This window comes from Lithobates pipiens, unplaced genomic scaffold (genome assembly GCF_037356315.1).
Source record: "Lithobates pipiens isolate NorthernLeopardFrog02 unplaced genomic scaffold, aLitPip1_a1.2 Scaffold_19, whole genome shotgun sequence".
In the NCBI taxonomy this organism is placed as follows: domain Eukaryota; kingdom Metazoa; phylum Chordata; class Amphibia; order Anura; family Ranidae; genus Lithobates; species Lithobates pipiens.
Window position 1 is genome coordinate 13,642,624 of NW_027507764.1, and position 15,106 is coordinate 13,657,729.

General features: G+C 53.2%; 8 non-coding genes across 8 annotated transcripts; all 8 read left to right on the forward strand.

The window, feature by feature from the left end:
• Positions 1–1,377: 1,377 nt before the first annotated feature.
• On the forward strand, positions 1,378–1,496 carry LOC143998621 (5S ribosomal RNA). Its single transcript, XR_013277940.1, has one exon. It is a non-coding gene; the product is annotated as a 5S ribosomal RNA (ribosomal RNA).
• Positions 1,497–3,193: 1,697 nt separating this feature from the next.
• LOC143998633 (5S ribosomal RNA) lies at positions 3,194–3,312 on the forward strand. Its single transcript, XR_013277941.1, has one exon. It is a non-coding gene; the product is annotated as a 5S ribosomal RNA (ribosomal RNA).
• Positions 3,313–5,000: 1,688 nt separating this feature from the next.
• LOC143998645 (5S ribosomal RNA) lies at positions 5,001–5,119 on the forward strand. The gene has a single exon (XR_013277942.1). It is a non-coding gene; the product is annotated as a 5S ribosomal RNA (ribosomal RNA).
• Positions 5,120–6,816: 1,697 nt separating this feature from the next.
• Positions 6,817–6,935, forward strand: LOC143999599 (5S ribosomal RNA). The gene has a single exon (XR_013278066.1). It is a non-coding gene; the product is annotated as a 5S ribosomal RNA (ribosomal RNA).
• Positions 6,936–8,619: 1,684 nt separating this feature from the next.
• Positions 8,620–8,738, forward strand: LOC143999585 (5S ribosomal RNA). The gene has a single exon (XR_013278053.1). It is a non-coding gene; the product is annotated as a 5S ribosomal RNA (ribosomal RNA).
• Positions 8,739–10,426: 1,688 nt separating this feature from the next.
• Positions 10,427–10,545, forward strand: LOC143998657 (5S ribosomal RNA). Its single transcript, XR_013277943.1, has one exon. It is a non-coding gene; the product is annotated as a 5S ribosomal RNA (ribosomal RNA).
• Positions 10,546–12,242: 1,697 nt separating this feature from the next.
• LOC143999600 (5S ribosomal RNA) lies at positions 12,243–12,361 on the forward strand. The gene has a single exon (XR_013278067.1). It is a non-coding gene; the product is annotated as a 5S ribosomal RNA (ribosomal RNA).
• Positions 12,362–14,045: 1,684 nt separating this feature from the next.
• On the forward strand, positions 14,046–14,164 carry LOC143999586 (5S ribosomal RNA). The gene has a single exon (XR_013278054.1). It is a non-coding gene; the product is annotated as a 5S ribosomal RNA (ribosomal RNA).
• The last annotated feature ends 942 nt before the right edge of the window (positions 14,165–15,106 follow it).

Sequence of the window (15,106 nt, forward strand, 5' to 3'; positions counted from 1 at the left end):
GCTCCACGGCCCAGCCATTTTCCAGCACTCTCCTGAGACCTTTTGGTGCCATCACTCCTGCTCTTTAGTCGCCCTTGCGCCAACACATTCCACAGCGATCTCCAGGCTGGGGGACAGCACGGGAAACACGCACGCCGACTGCCAAAGCCAGAGAGAAGCCACAGAGCCGACCCCTCGTCAAACCGGCACCCTGAAGCGGCTAAGGTGTAGGCAGCAGGTTGCCTACAGGAGCGCGGTTTTAGTTAGCGGCTGCCCCAGGCTTGGAGGGAAAGAGGTAATGCGTGCGCTGCTGGTTTTTTTGGATCTAGCCTACCCACCGGTCATATAAATATAGGGGAAGGCTGCGTTTCGGGTGATCAGGCAGCATTTGCACGAGGCCAACTAGGGTTGCCACCTCATCCCTTTAAACCCAAACACATCTGAATTACACAGGTTCTGAGGCTAATTAAATGCAGATAAGGCAACAAGTGAGTTTAATTACCACCTTAATCAGCCAAAGAATCTGTGCAATTCAGATGTGTTTGGATTTAAAGGGATGAGATGGCAACTCAAAGGCCAATATGAACTGCTACCTTGTAGAGGTAATCCTGGGAAGCCAATCAGTGGTCGTTTGGGTCAGGATATGACCATTGTTCACGTTGAACTGTAATGGGCCAGACTTCTCAGTCAAGTTGCATCAAGTGTTCTAAGCCTTCTCTGAAGTCCTTGAAAGGGGTGCATCATGCATGTTGGTCTCCAGGCCTATTGAAAAGAAGTTGGGTGAGTAAGGCGGCACATGTGGGGTATGGAGCAACTCTAGAGGAAAAGGTCTACCTAGTGGGCAAGTCAAGCAGTTGCTTGACTGCAGCCACTGGTGAGGCATGGTGCCTGGTATAGGTGAGGGGTCCTCCGGTAGCCAGCGGGGTAGATGTACTGGCTTCCTCCCCAGCAGTCAGCTTCCAGTAGCCAACGGAACAGAAGGCAGGTTCTGGAGATCCATGGGCTGGCCACCTGCTAGGAGAGCGAAGGCGTAAACAAGTGCAGGCATAAGGCCCCGCGCTACATGCAACCTGCTGCTCTTCTTCTTCCTGTGGTGCAAAGCCTTGTCAGCGAAAAGGGTTAAAGTCAGGCCAGGGGAAGCCAGAAAGGAGCCGTGGAAGCAAGGCTGAGGATGTGTGTGTGTGAGAAGGTGCAGGCAGGAAGAGGTTAAAGAGGGAGCAAAGCAGCAGGAGGCAGGGACGGGCTTGAGGAGAGCAAGCGAGAGGAGAGACGACACGACAAAGTGCGGTGTGCTGCCATGCTTGTGAAAAGGCACAGCTGATTGTAGTAAAGTCAAGGAAAGGCGGAGCCAGGCTGCCGGTGACAAGTACAAGAAGCTTGAAAGAGACCATGAGCTTCGCCTACGGCCACACCACCCTGAATGCGCCCGCTCTCGTCTGATCTCGGAAGCTAAGCAGGGTCGGGCCTGGTTAGTACTTGGATGGGAGACCGCCTGGGAATACCAGGTGCTGTAGGCTTTTGCTTTTCTTCCACCAGGGGTCAGTCACTCTCCCATAACGCCTCTTTTTACATTCACTTTTACCCAAAGCGCTCTCCCTCTCTGCAAGCCCTCCTGCACACCTAGCTCCTACAAAATCACCCCTGCCCAACCAAGCCTACACTTTTTACAAGCCCACTTATACAATCTCACCCCTTCTTTCAAAAATACACTTTCTTCTCTCTACCTCCCTCCCTCAGGAGATTGCCACGCATCCAGTCCCCTATAGCAGCAAAACAACGGCCAGGCGCAACCCCCACCTAGCTAGCCCCCATCCTACATCCTGCTTAGGCTCCACGGCCCAGCCATTTTCCAGCACTCTCCTGAGACCTTTTGGTGCCATCACTCCTGCTCTTTAGTCGCCCTTGCGCCAACACATTCCACAGCGATCTCCAGGCTGGGGGACAGCACGGGAAACACGCACGCCGACTGCCAAAGCCAGAGAGAAGCCACAGAGCCGACCCCTCGTCAAACCGGCACCCTGAAGCGGCTAAGGTGTAGGCAGCAGGTTGCCTACAGGAGCGCGGTTTTAGTTAGCGGCTGCCCCAGGCTTGGAGGGAAAGAGGTAATGCGTGCGCTGCTGGTTTTTTTGGATCTAGCCTACCCACCGGTCATATAAATATAGGGGAAGGCTGGGTTTCGGGTGATCAGGCAGAACTTGCACGAGGCCAACTAGGGTTGCCACCTCATCCCTTTAAACCCAAACACATCTGAATTACACAGGTTCTGAGGCTAATTAAATGCAGATAAGGCAACAAGTGAGTTTAATTACCACCTTAATCAGCCAAAGAATCTGTGCAATTCAGATGCGTTTGGATTTAAAGGGATGAGATGGCAACTCAAAGGCCAACATGAACTGCTACCTTGTAGAGGTAATCCTGGGAAGCCAATCAGTGGTCGTTTGGGTCAGGATATGACCATTGTTCACGTTGAACTGTAATGGGCCAGACTTCTCAGTCAAGTTGCATCAAGTGTTCTAAGCCTTCTCTGAAGTCCTTGAAAGGGGTGCATCATGCATGTTGGTCTCCAGGCCAATTGAAAAGAAGTTGGGTGAGTAAGGCGGCACATGTGGGGTATGGAGCAGCTCTACAGGAAAAGGTCTACCTAGTGGGCAAGTCAAGCAGTTGCTTGACTGCAGCCACTGGTGAGGCATGGTGCCTGGTATAGGTGAGGGGTCCTCCGGTAGCCAGGGGGGTAGATGTACTGGCTTCCTCCCCAGCAGTCAGCTTCCAGTAGCCAACGGAACAGAAGGCAGGTTCTGGAGATCCATGGGCTGGCCACCTGCTAGGAGAGCGAAGGCGTAAACAAGTGCAGGCATAAGGCCCCGCGCTACATGCAACCTGCTGCTCTTCTTCTTCTTCTTCCTGTGGTGCAAAGCCTTGTCAGCGAAAAGGGTTAAAGTCGGGCCAGGGGAAGCCAGAAAGGAGCCGTGGAAGCAAGGCTGAGGATGTGGTGTGTGCGTGAGAAGGTGCAGGCAGGAAGAGGTTAAAGAGGGAGCAAAGCAGCAGGAGGCAGGGACGGGCTTGAGGAGAGCAAGCGAGAGGAGAGACGACACGACAAAGTGCGGTGTGCTGCCATGCTTGTGAAAAGGCACAGCTGATTGTAGTAAAGTCAAGGAAAGGCGGAGCCAGGCTGCCGGTGACAAGTACAAGAAGCTTGAAAGAGACCATGAGCTTCGCCTACGGCCACACCACCCTGAATGCGCCCGCTCTCGTCTGATCTCGGAAGCTAAGCAGGGTCGGGCCTGGTTAGTACTTGGATGGGAGACCGCCTGGGAATACCAGGTGCTGTAGGCTTTTGCTTTTCTTCCACCAGGGGTCAGTCACTCTCCCATAACGCCTCTTTTTACATTCACTTTTACCCAAAGCGCTCTCCCTCTCTGCAAGCCCTCCTGCACACCTAGCTCCTACAAAATCACCCCTGCCCAACCAAGCCTACACTTTTTACAAGCCCACTTATACAATCTCACCCCTTCTTTCAAAAATACACTTTCTTCTCTCTACCTCCCTCCCTCAGGAGATTGCCACGCATCCAGTCCCCTATAGCAGCAAAACAACGGCCAGGCGCAACCCCCACCTAGCTAGCCCCCATCCTACATCCTGCTTAGGCTCCACGGCCCAGCCATTTTCCAGCACTCTCCTGAGACCTTTTGGTGCCATCACTCCTGCTCTTTAGTCGCCCTTGCGCCAACACATTCCACAGCGATCTCCAGGCTGGGGGACAGCACGGGAAACACGCACGCCGACTGCCAAAGCCAGAGAGAAGCCACAGAGCCGACCCCTCGTCAAACCGGCACCCTGAAGCGGCTAAGGTGTAGGCAGCAGGTTGCCTACAGGAGCGCGGTTTTAGTTAGCGGCTGCCCCAGGCTTGGAGGGAAAGAGGTAATGCGTGCGCTGCTGGTTTTTTTGGATCTAGCCTACCCACCGGTCATATAAATATAGGGGAAGGCTGCGTTTCGGGTGATCAGGCAGCATTTGCATGAGGCCAACTAGGGTTGCCACCTCATCCCTTTAAACCCAAACACATCTGAATTACACAGGTTCTGAGGCTAATTAAATGCAGATAAGGCAACAAGTGAGTTTAATTACCACCTTAATCAGCCAAAGAATCTGTGCAATTCAGATGTGTTTGGATTTAAAGGGATGAGATGGCAACTCAAAGGCCAATATGAACTGCTACCTTGTAGAGGTAATCCTGGGAAGCCAATCAGTGGTCGTTTGGGTCAGGATATGACCATTGTTCACGTTGAACTGTAATGGGCCAGACTTCTCAGTCAAGTTGCATCAAGTGTTCTAAGCCTTCTCTGAAGTCCTTGAAAGGGGTGCATCATGCATGTTGGTCTCCAGGCCTATTGAAAAGAAGTTGGGTGAGTAAGGCGGCACATGTGGGGTATGGAGCAGCTCTACAGGAAAAGGTCTACCTAGTGGGCAAGTCAAGCAGTTGCTTGACTGCAGCCACTGGTGAGGCATGGTGCCTGGTATAGGTGAGGGATCCTCCGGTAGCCAGGGGGGTAGATGTACTGGCTTCCTCCCCAGCAGTCAGCTTCCAGTAGCCAACGGAACAGAAGGCAGGTTCTGGAGATCCATGGGCTGGCCACCTGCTAGGAGAGCGAAGGCGTAAACAAGTGCAGGCATAAGGCCCCGCGCTGCATGCAACCTGCTGCTCTTCTTCTTCCTGTGGTGCAAAGCCTTGTCAGCGAAAAGGGTTAAAGTCAGGCCAGGGGAAGCCAGAAAGGAGCCGTGGAAGCAAGGCTGAGGATGTGTGTGCGTGAGAAGGTGCAGGCAGGAAGAGGTTAAAGAGAGAGCAAAGCAGCAGGAGGCAGGGACGGGCTTGAGGAGAGCAAGCGAGAGGAGAGACGACACGACAAAGTGGGGTGTGCTGCCATGCTTGTGAAAAGGCACAGCTGATTGTAGTAAAGTCAAGGAAAGGCGGAGCCAGGCTGCCGGTGACAAGTACAAGAAGCTTGAAAGAGACCATGAGCTTTGCCTACGGCCACACCACCCTGAATGCGCCCGCTCTCGTCTGATCTCGGAAGCTAAGCAGGGTCGGGCCTGGTTAGTACTTGGATGGGAGACCGCCTGGGAATACCAGGTGCTGTAGGCTTTTGCTTTTCTTCCACCAGGGGTCAGTCACTCTCCCATAACGCCTCTTTTTACATTCACTTTTACCCAAAGCGCTCTCCCTCTCTGCAAGCCCTCCTGCACACCTAGCTCCTACAAAATCACCCCTGCCCAACCAAGCCTACACTTTTTACAAGCCCACTTATACAATCTCACCCCTTCTTTCAAAAATACACTTTCTTCTCTCTACCTCCATCCCTCAGGAGATTGCCACGCATCCAGTCCCCTATAGCAGCAAAACAACGGCCAGGCGCAACCCCCACCTAGCTAGCCCCCATCCTACATCCTGCTTAGGCTCCACGGCCCAGCCATTTTCCAGCACTCTCCTGAGACCTTTTGGTGCCATCACTCCTGCTCTTTAGTCGCCCTTGCGCCAACACATTCCACAGCGATCTCCAGGCTGGGGGACAGCACGGGAAACACGCACGCCGACTGCCAAAGCCAGAGAGAAGCCACAGAGCCGACCCCTCGTCAAACCGGCACCCTGAAGCGGCTAAGGTGTAGGCAGCAGGTTGCCTACAGGAGCGCGGTTTTAGTTAGCGGCTGCCCCAGGCTTGGAGGGAAAGAGGTAATGCGTGCGCTGCTGGTTTTTTTGGATCTAGCCTACCCACCGGTCATATAAATATAGGGGAAGGCTGGGTTTCGGGTGATCAGGCAGCACTTGCACGAGGCCAACTAGGGTTGCCACCTCATCCCTTTAAACCCAAACACATCTGAATTACACAGGTTCTGAGGCTAATTAAATGCAGATAAGGCAACAAGTGAGTTTAATTACCACCTTAATCAGCCAAAGAATCTGTGCAAGTCAGATGCGTTTGGATTTAAAGGGATGAGATGGCAACTCAAAGGCCAATATGAACTGCTACCTTGTAGAGGTAATCCTGGGAAGCCAATCAGTGGTCGTTTGGGTCAGGATATGACCATTGTTCACGTTGAACTGTAATGGGCCAGACTTCTCAGTCAAGTTGCATCAAGTGTTCTAAGCCTTCTCTGAAGTCCTTGAAAGGGGTGCATCATGCATGTTGGTCTCCAGGCCTATTGAAAAGAAGTTGGGTGAGTAAGGCGGCACATGTGGGGTATGGAGCAACTCTAGAGGAAAAGGTCTACCTAGTGGGCAAGTCAAGCAGTTGCTTGACTGCAGCCACTGGTGAGGCATGGTGCCTGGTATAGGTGAGGGGTCCTCCGGTAGCCAGGGGGGTAGATGTACTGGCTTCCTCCCCAGCAGTCAGCTTCCAGTAGCCAACGGAACAGAAGGCAGGTTCTGGAGATCCATGGGCTGGCCACCTGCTAGGAGAGCGAAGGCGTAAACAAGTGCAGGCATAAGGCCCCACGCTACATGCAACCTGCTGCTCTTCTTCTTCTTCTTCCTGTGGTGCAAAGCCTTGTCAGCGAAAAGGGTTAAAGTCAGGCCAGGGGAAGCCAGAAAGGAGCCGTGGAAGCAAGGCTGAGGATGTGGTGTGTGCGTGAGAAGGTGCAGGCAGGAAGAGGTTAAAGAGGGAGCAAAGCAGCAGGAGGCAGGGACGGGCTTGAGGAGAGCAAGCGAGAGGAGAGACGACACGACAAAGTGCCGTGTGCTGCCATGCTTGTGAAAAGGCACAGCTGATTGTAGTAAAGTCAAGGAAAGGCGGAGCCAGGCTGCCGGTGACAAGTACAAGAAGCTTGAAAGAGACCATGAGCTTCGCCTACGGCCACACCACCCTGAATGCGCCCGCTCTCGTCTGATCTCGGAAGCTAAGCAGGGTCGGGCTTGGTTAGTACTTGGATGGGAGACCGCCTGGGAATACCAGGTGCTGTAGGCTTTTGCTTTTCTTCCACCAGGGGTCACTCTCCCATAATGCCTCTTTTTACATTCACTTTTACCCAAAGCGCTCTCCCTCTCTGCAAGCCCTCCTGCACACCTAGCTCCTACAAAATCACCCCTGCCCAACCAAGCCTACACTTTTTACAAGCCCACTTACACAATCTCACCCCTTCTTTCAAAAATACACTTTCTTCTCTCTACCTCCCTCCCTCAGGAGATTGCCACGCATCCAGTCCCCTATAGCAGCAAAACAACGGCCAGGCGCAACCCCCACCTAGCTAGCCCCCATCCTACATCCTGCTTAGGCTCCACGGCCCAGCCATTTTCCAGCACTCTCCTGAGACCTTTTGGTGCCATCACTCCTGCTCTTTAGTCGCCCTTGCGCCAACACATTCCACAGCGATCTCCAGGCTGGGGGACAGCACGGGAAACACGCACGCCGACTGCCAAAGCCAGAGAGAAGCCACAGAGCCGACCCCTCGTCAAACCGGCACCCTGAAGCGGCTAAGGTGTAGGCAGCAGGTTGCCTACAGGAGCGCGGTTTTAGTTAGCGGCTGCCCCAGGCTTGGAGGGAAAGAGGTAATGCGTGCGCTGCTGGTTTTTTTGGATCTAGCCTACCCACCGGTCATATAAATATAGGGGAAGGCTGCGTTTCGGGTGATCAGGCAGCACTTGCACGAGGCCAACTAGGGTTGCCACCTCATCCCTTTAAACCCAAACACATCTGAATTACACAGGTTCTGAGGCTAATTAAATGCAGATAAGGCAACAAGTGAGTTTAATTACCACCTTAATCAGCCAAAGAATCTGTGCAATTCAGATGCGTTTGGATTTAAAGGGATGAGATGGCAACTCAAAGGCCAACATGAACTGCTACCTTGTAGAGGTAATCCTGGGAAGCCAATCAGTGGTCGTTTGGGTCAGGATATGACCATTGTTCACGTTGAACTGTAATGGGCCAGACTTCTCAGTCAAGTTGCATCAAGTGTTCTAAGCCTTCTCTGAAGTCCTTGAAAGGGGTGCATCATGCATGTTGGTCTCCAGGCCTATTGAAAAGAAGTTGGGTGAGTAAGGCGGCACATGTGGGGTATGGAGCAGCTCTACAGGAAAAGGTCTACCTAGTGGGCAAGTCAAGCAGTTGCTTGACTGCAGCCACTGGTGAGGCATGGTGCCTGGTATAGGTGAGGGGTCCTCCGGTAGCCAGGGGGGTAGATGTACTGGCTTCCTCCCCAGCAGTCAGCTTCCAGTAGCCAACGGAACAGAAGGCAGGTTCTGGAGATCCATGGGCTGGCCACCTGCTAGGAGAGCGAAGGCGTAAACAAGTGCAGGCATAAGGCCCCGCGCTACATGCAACCTGCTGCTCTTCTTCTTCCTGTGGTGCAAAGCCTTGTCAGCGAAAAGGGTTAAAGTCAGGCCAGGGGAAGCCAGAAAGGAGCCGTGGAAGCAAGGCTGAGGATGTGTGTGTGTGAGAAGGTGCAGGCAGGAAGAGGTTAAAGAGGGAGCAAAGCAGCAGGAGGCAGGGACGGGCTTGAGGAGAGCAAGCGAGAGGAGAGACGACACGACAAAGTGCGGTGTGCTGCCATGCTTGTGAAAAGGCACAGCTGATTGTAGTAAAGTCAAGGAAAGGCGGAGCCAGGCTGCCGGTGACAAGTACAAGAAGCTTGAAAGAGACCATGAGCTTTGCCTATGGCCACACCACCCTGAATGCGCCCGCTCTCGTCTGATCTCGGAAGCTAAGCAGGGTCGGGCCTGGTTAGTACTTGGATGGGAGACCGCCTGGGAATACCAGGTGCTGTAGGCTTTTGCTTTTCTTCCACCAGGGGTCAGTCACTCTCCCATAACGCCTCTTTTTACATTCACTTTTACCCAAAGCGCTCTTCCTCTCTGCAAGCCCTCCTGCACACCTAGCTCCTACAAAATCACCCCTGCCCAACCAAGCCTACACTTTTTACAAGCCCACTTACACAATCTCACCCCTTCTTTCAAAAATACACTTTCTTCTCTCTACCTCCCTCCCTCAGGAGATTGCCACGCATCCAGTCCCCTATAGCAGCAAAACAACGGCCAGGCGCAACCCCCACCTAGCTAGCCCCCATCCTACATCCTGCTTAGGCTCCACGGCCCAGCCATTTTCCAGCACTCTCCTGAGACCTTTTGGTGCCATCACTCCTGCTCTTTAGTCGCCCTTGCGCCAACACATTCCACAGCGATCTCCAGGCTGGGGGACAGCACGGGAAACACGCACGCCGACTGCCAAAGCCAGAGAGAAGCCACAGAGCCGACCCCTCGTCAAACCGGCACCCTGAAGCGGCTAAGGTGTAGGCAGCAGGTTGCCTACAGGAGCGCGGTTTTAGTTAGCGGCTGCCCCAGGCTTGGAGGGAAAGAGGTAATGCGTGCGCTGCTGGTTTTTTTGGATCTAGCCTACCCACCGGTCATATAAATATAGGGGAAGGCTGCGTTTCGGGTGATCAGGCAGCATTTGCATGAGGCCAACTAGGGTTGCCACCTCATCCCTTTAAACCCAAACACATCTGAATTACACAGGTTCTGAGGCTAATTAAATGCAGATAAGGCAACAAGTGAGTTTAATTACCACCTTAATCAGCCAAAGAATCTGTGCAATTCAGATGTGTTTGGATTTAAAGGGATGAGATGGCAACTCAAAGGCCAATATGAACTGCTACCTTGTAGAGGTAATCCTGGGAAGCCAATCAGTGGTCGTTTGGGTCAGGATATGACCATTGTTCACGTTGAACTGTAATGGGCCAGACTTCTCAGTCAAGTTGCATCAAGTGTTCTAAGCCTTCTCTGAAGTCCTTGAAAGGGGTGCATCATGCATGTTGGTCTCCAGGCCTATTGAAAAGAAGTTGGGTGAGTAAGGCGGCACATGTGGGGTATGGAGCAGCTCTACAGGAAAAGGTCTACCTAGTGGGCAAGTCAAGCAGTTGCTTGACTGCAGCCACTGGTGAGGCATGGTGCCTGGTATAGGTGAGGGATCCTCCGGTAGCCAGGGGGGTAGATGTACTGGCTTCCTCCCCAGCAGTCAGCTTCCAGTAGCCAACGGAACAGAAGGCAGGTTCTGGAGATCCATGGGCTGGCCACCTGCTAGGAGAGCGAAGGCGTAAACAAGTGCAGGCATAAGGCCCCGCGCTGCATGCAACCTGCTGCTCTTCTTCTTCCTGTGGTGCAAAGCCTTGTCAGCGAAAAGGGTTAAAGTCAGGCCAGGGGAAGCCAGAAAGGAGCCGTGGAAGCAAGGCTGAGGATGTGTGTGCGTGAGAAGGTGCAGGCAGGAAGAGGTTAAAGAGAGAGCAAAGCAGCAGGAGGCAGGGACGGGCTTGAGGAGAGCAAGCGAGAGGAGAGACGACACGACAAAGTGGGGTGTGCTGCCATGCTTGTGAAAAGGCACAGCTGATTGTAGTAAAGTCAAGGAAAGGCGGAGCCAGGCTGCCGGTGACAAGTACAAGAAGCTTGAAAGAGACCATGAGCTTTGCCTACGGCCACACCACCCTGAATGCGCCCGCTCTCGTCTGATCTCGGAAGCTAAGCAGGGTCGGGCCTGGTTAGTACTTGGATGGGAGACCGCCTGGGAATACCAGGTGCTGTAGGCTTTTGCTTTTCTTCCACCAGGGGTCAGTCACTCTCCCATAACGCCTCTTTTTACATTCACTTTTACCCAAAGCGCTCTCCCTCTCTGCAAGCCCTCCTGCACACCTAGCTCCTACAAAATCACCCCTGCCCAACCAAGCCTACACTTTTTACAAGCCCACTTATACAATCTCACCCCTTCTTTCAAAAATACACTTTCTTCTCTCTACCTCCATCCCTCAGGAGATTGCCACGCATCCAGTCCCCTATAGCAGCAAAACAACGGCCAGGCGCAACCCCCACCTAGCTAGCCCCCATCCTACATCCTGCTTAGGCTCCACGGCCCAGCCATTTTCCAGCACTCTCCTGAGACCTTTTGGTGCCATCACTCCTGCTCTTTAGTCGCCCTTGCGCCAACACATTCCACAGCGATCTCCAGGCTGGGGGACAGCACGGGAAACACGCACGCCGACTGCCAAAGCCAGAGAGAAGCCACAGAGCCGACCCCTCGTCAAACCGGCACCCTGAAGCGGCTAAGGTGTAGGCAGCAGGTTGCCTACAGGAGCGCGGTTTTAGTTAGCGGCTGCCCCAGGCTTGGAGGGAAAGAGGTAATGCGTGCGCTGCTGGTTTTTTTGGATCTAGCCTACCCACCGGTCATATAAATATAGGGGAAGGCTGGGTTTCGGGTGATCAGGCAGCACTTGCACGAGGCCAACTAGGGTTGCCACCTCATCCCTTTAAACCCAAACACATCTGAATTACACAGGTTCTGAGGCTAATTAAATGCAGATAAGGCAACAAGTGAGTTTAATTACCACCTTAATCAGCCAAAGAATCTGTGCAAGTCAGATGCGTTTGGATTTAAAGGGATGAGATGGCAACTCAAAGGCCAATATGAACTGCTACCTTGTAGAGGTAATCCTGGGAAGCCAATCAGTGGTCGTTTGGGTCAGGATATGACCATTGTTCACGTTGAACTGTAATGGGCCAGACTTCTCAGTCAAGTTGCATCAAGTGTTCTAAGCCTTCTCTGAAGTCCTTGAAAGGGGTGCATCATGCATGTTGGTCTCCAGGCCTATTGAAAAGAAGTTGGGTGAGTAAGGCGGCACATGTGGGGTATGGAGCAACTCTAGAGGAAAAGGTCTACCTAGTGGGCAAGTCAAGCAGTTGCTTGACTGCAGCCACTGGTGAGGCATGGTGCCTGGTATAGGTGAGGGGTCCTCCGGTAGCCAGGGGGGTAGATGTACTGGCTTCCTCCCCAGCAGTCAGCTTCCAGTAGCCAACGGAACAGAAGGCAGGTTCTGGAGATCCATGGGCTGGCCACCTGCTAGGAGAGCGAAGGCGTAAACAAGTGCAGGCATAAGGCCCCACGCTACATGCAACCTGCTGCTCTTCTTCTTCTTCTTCCTGTGGTGCAAAGCCTTGTCAGCGAAAAGGGTTAAAGTCAGGCCAGGGGAAGCCAGAAAGGAGCCGTGGAAGCAAGGCTGAGGATGTGGTGTGTGCGTGAGAAGGTGCAGGCAGGAAGAGGTTAAAGAGGGAGCAAAGCAGCAGGAGGCAGGGACGGGCTTGAGGAGAGCAAGCGAGAGGAGAGACGACACGACAAAGTGCCGTGTGCTGCCATGCTTGTGAAAAGGCACAGCTGATTGTAGTAAAGTCAAGGAAAGGCGGAGCCAGGCTGCCGGTGACAAGTACAAGAAGCTTGAAAGAGACCATGAGCTTCGCCTACGGCCACACCACCCTGAATGCGCCCGCTCTCGTCTGATCTCGGAAGCTAAGCAGGGTCGGGCTTGGTTAGTACTTGGATGGGAGACCGCCTGGGAATACCAGGTGCTGTAGGCTTTTGCTTTTCTTCCACCAGGGGTCACTCTCCCATAATGCCTCTTTTTACATTCACTTTTACCCAAAGCGCTCTCCCTCTCTGCAAGCCCTCCTGCACACCTAGCTCCTACAAAATCACCCCTGCCCAACCAAGCCTACACTTTTTACAAGCCCACTTACACAATCTCACCCCTTCTTTCAAAAATACACTTTCTTCTCTCTACCTCCCTCCCTCAGGAGATTGCCACGCATCCAGTCCCCTATAGCAGCAAAACAACGGCCAGGCGCAACCCCCACCTAGCTAGCCCCCATCCTACATCCTGCTTAGGCTCCACGGCCCAGCCATTTTCCAGCACTCTCCTGAGACCTTTTGGTGCCATCACTCCTGCTCTTTAGTCGCCCTTGCGCCAACACATTCCACAGCGATCTCCAGGCTGGGGGACAGCACGGGAAACACGCACGCCGACTGCCAAAGCCAGAGAGAAGCCACAGAGCCGACCCCTCGTCAAACCGGCACCCTGAAGCGGCTAAGGTGTAGGCAGCAGGTTGCCTACAGGAGCGCGGTTTTAGTTAGCGGCTGCCCCAGGCTTGGAGGGAAAGAGGTAATGCGTGCGCTGCTGGTTTTTTTGGATCTAGCCTACCCACCGGTCATATAAATATAGGGGAAGGCTGCGTTTCGGGTGATCAGGCAGCACTTGCACGAGGCCAACTAGGGTTGCCACCTCATCCCTTTAAACCCAAACACATCTGAATTACACAGGTTCTGAGGCTAATTAAATGCAGATAAGGCAACAAGTGAGTTTAATTACCACCTTAATCAGCCAAAGAATCTGTGCAATTCAGATGCGTTTGGATTTAAAGGGATGAGATGGCAACTCAAAGGCCAACATGAACTGCTACCTTGTAGAGGTAATCCTGGGAAGCCAATCAGTGGTCGTTTGGGTCAGGATATGACCATTGTTCACGTTGAACTGTAATGGGCCAGACTTCTCAGTCAAGTTGCATCAAGTGTTCTAAGCCTTCTCTGAAGTCCTTGAAAGGGGTGCATCATGCATGTTGGTCTCCAGGCCTATTGAAAAGAAGTTGGGTGAGTAAGGCGGCACATGTGGGGTATGGAGCAGCTCTACAGGAAAAGGTCTACCTAGTGGGCAAGTCAAGCAGTTGCTTGACTGCAGCCACTGGTGAGGCATGGTGCCTGGTATAGGTGAGGGGTCCTCCGGTAGCCAGGGGGGTAGATGTACTGGCTTCCTCCCCAGCAGTCAGCTTCCAGTAGCCAACGGAACAGAAGGCAGGTTCTGGAGATCCATGGGCTGGCCACCTGCTAGGAGAGCGAAGGCGTAAACAAGTGCAGGCATAAGGCCCCGCGCTACATGCAACCTGCTGCTCTTCTTCTTCCTGTGGTGCAAAGCCTTGTCAGCGAAAAGGGTTAAAGTCAGGCCAGGGGAAGCCAGAAAGGAGCCGTGGAAGCAAGGCTGAGGATGTGTGTGTGTGAGAAGGTGCAGGCAGGAAGAGGTTAAAGAGGGAGCAAAGCAGCAGGAGGCAGGGACGGGCTTGAGGAGAGCAAGCGAGAGGAGAGACGACACGACAAAGTGCCGTGTGCTGCCATGCTTGTGAAAAGGCACAGCTGATTGTAGTAAAGTCAAGGAAAGGCGGAGCCAGGCTGCCGGTGACAAGTACAAGAAGCTTGAAAGAGACCATGAGCTTTGCCTATGGCCACACCACCCTGAATGCGCCCGCTCTCGTCTGATCTCGGAAGCTAAGCAGGGTCGGGCCTGGTTAGTACTTGGATGGGAGACCGCCTGGGAATACCAGGTGCTGTAGGCTTTTGCTTTTCTTCCACCAGGGGTCAGTCACTCTCCCATAACGCCTCTTTTTACATTCACTTTTACCCAAAGCGCTCTTCCTCTCTGCAAGCCCTCCTGCACACCTAGCTCCTACAAAATCACCCCTGCCCAACCAAGCCTACACTTTTTACAAGCCCACTTACACAATCTCACCCCTTCTTTCAAAAATACACTTTCTTCTCTCTACCTCCCTCCCTCAGGAGATTGCCACGCATCCAGTCCCCTATAGCAGCAAAACAACGGCCAGGCGCAACCCCCACCTAGCTAGCCCCCATCCAACATCCTGCTTAGGCTCCACGGCCCAGCCATTTTCCAGCACTCTCCTGAGACCTTTTGGTGCCATCACTCCTGCTCTTTAGTCGCCCTTGCGCCAACACATTCCACAGCGATCTCCAGGCTGGGGGACAGCATGGGAAACACGCACGCCGACTGCCAAAGCCAGAGAGAAGCCACAGAGCCGACCCCTCGTCAAACCGGCACCCTGAAGCGGCTAAGGTGTAGGCAGCAGGTTGCCTACAGGAGCGCGGTTTTAGTTAGCGGCTGCCCCAGGCTTGGAGGGAAAGAGGTAATGCGTGCGCTGCTGGTTTTTTTGGATCTAGCCTACCCACCGGTCATATAAATATAGGGGAAGGCTGGGTTTCGGGTGATCAGGCAGCACTTGCACGAGGCCAACTAGGGTTGCCACCTCATCCCTTTAAACCCAAACACATCTGAATTACACAGGTTCTGAGGCTAATTAAATGCAGATAAGGCAACAAGTGAGTTTAATTACCACCTTAATCAGCCAAAGAATCTGTGCAATTCAGATGTGTTTGGATTTAAAGGGATGAGATGGCAACTCAAAGGCCAATATGAACTGCTACCTTGTAGAGGTAATCCTGGGAAGCCAATCAGTGGTCGTTTGGGTCAGGATATGACCATT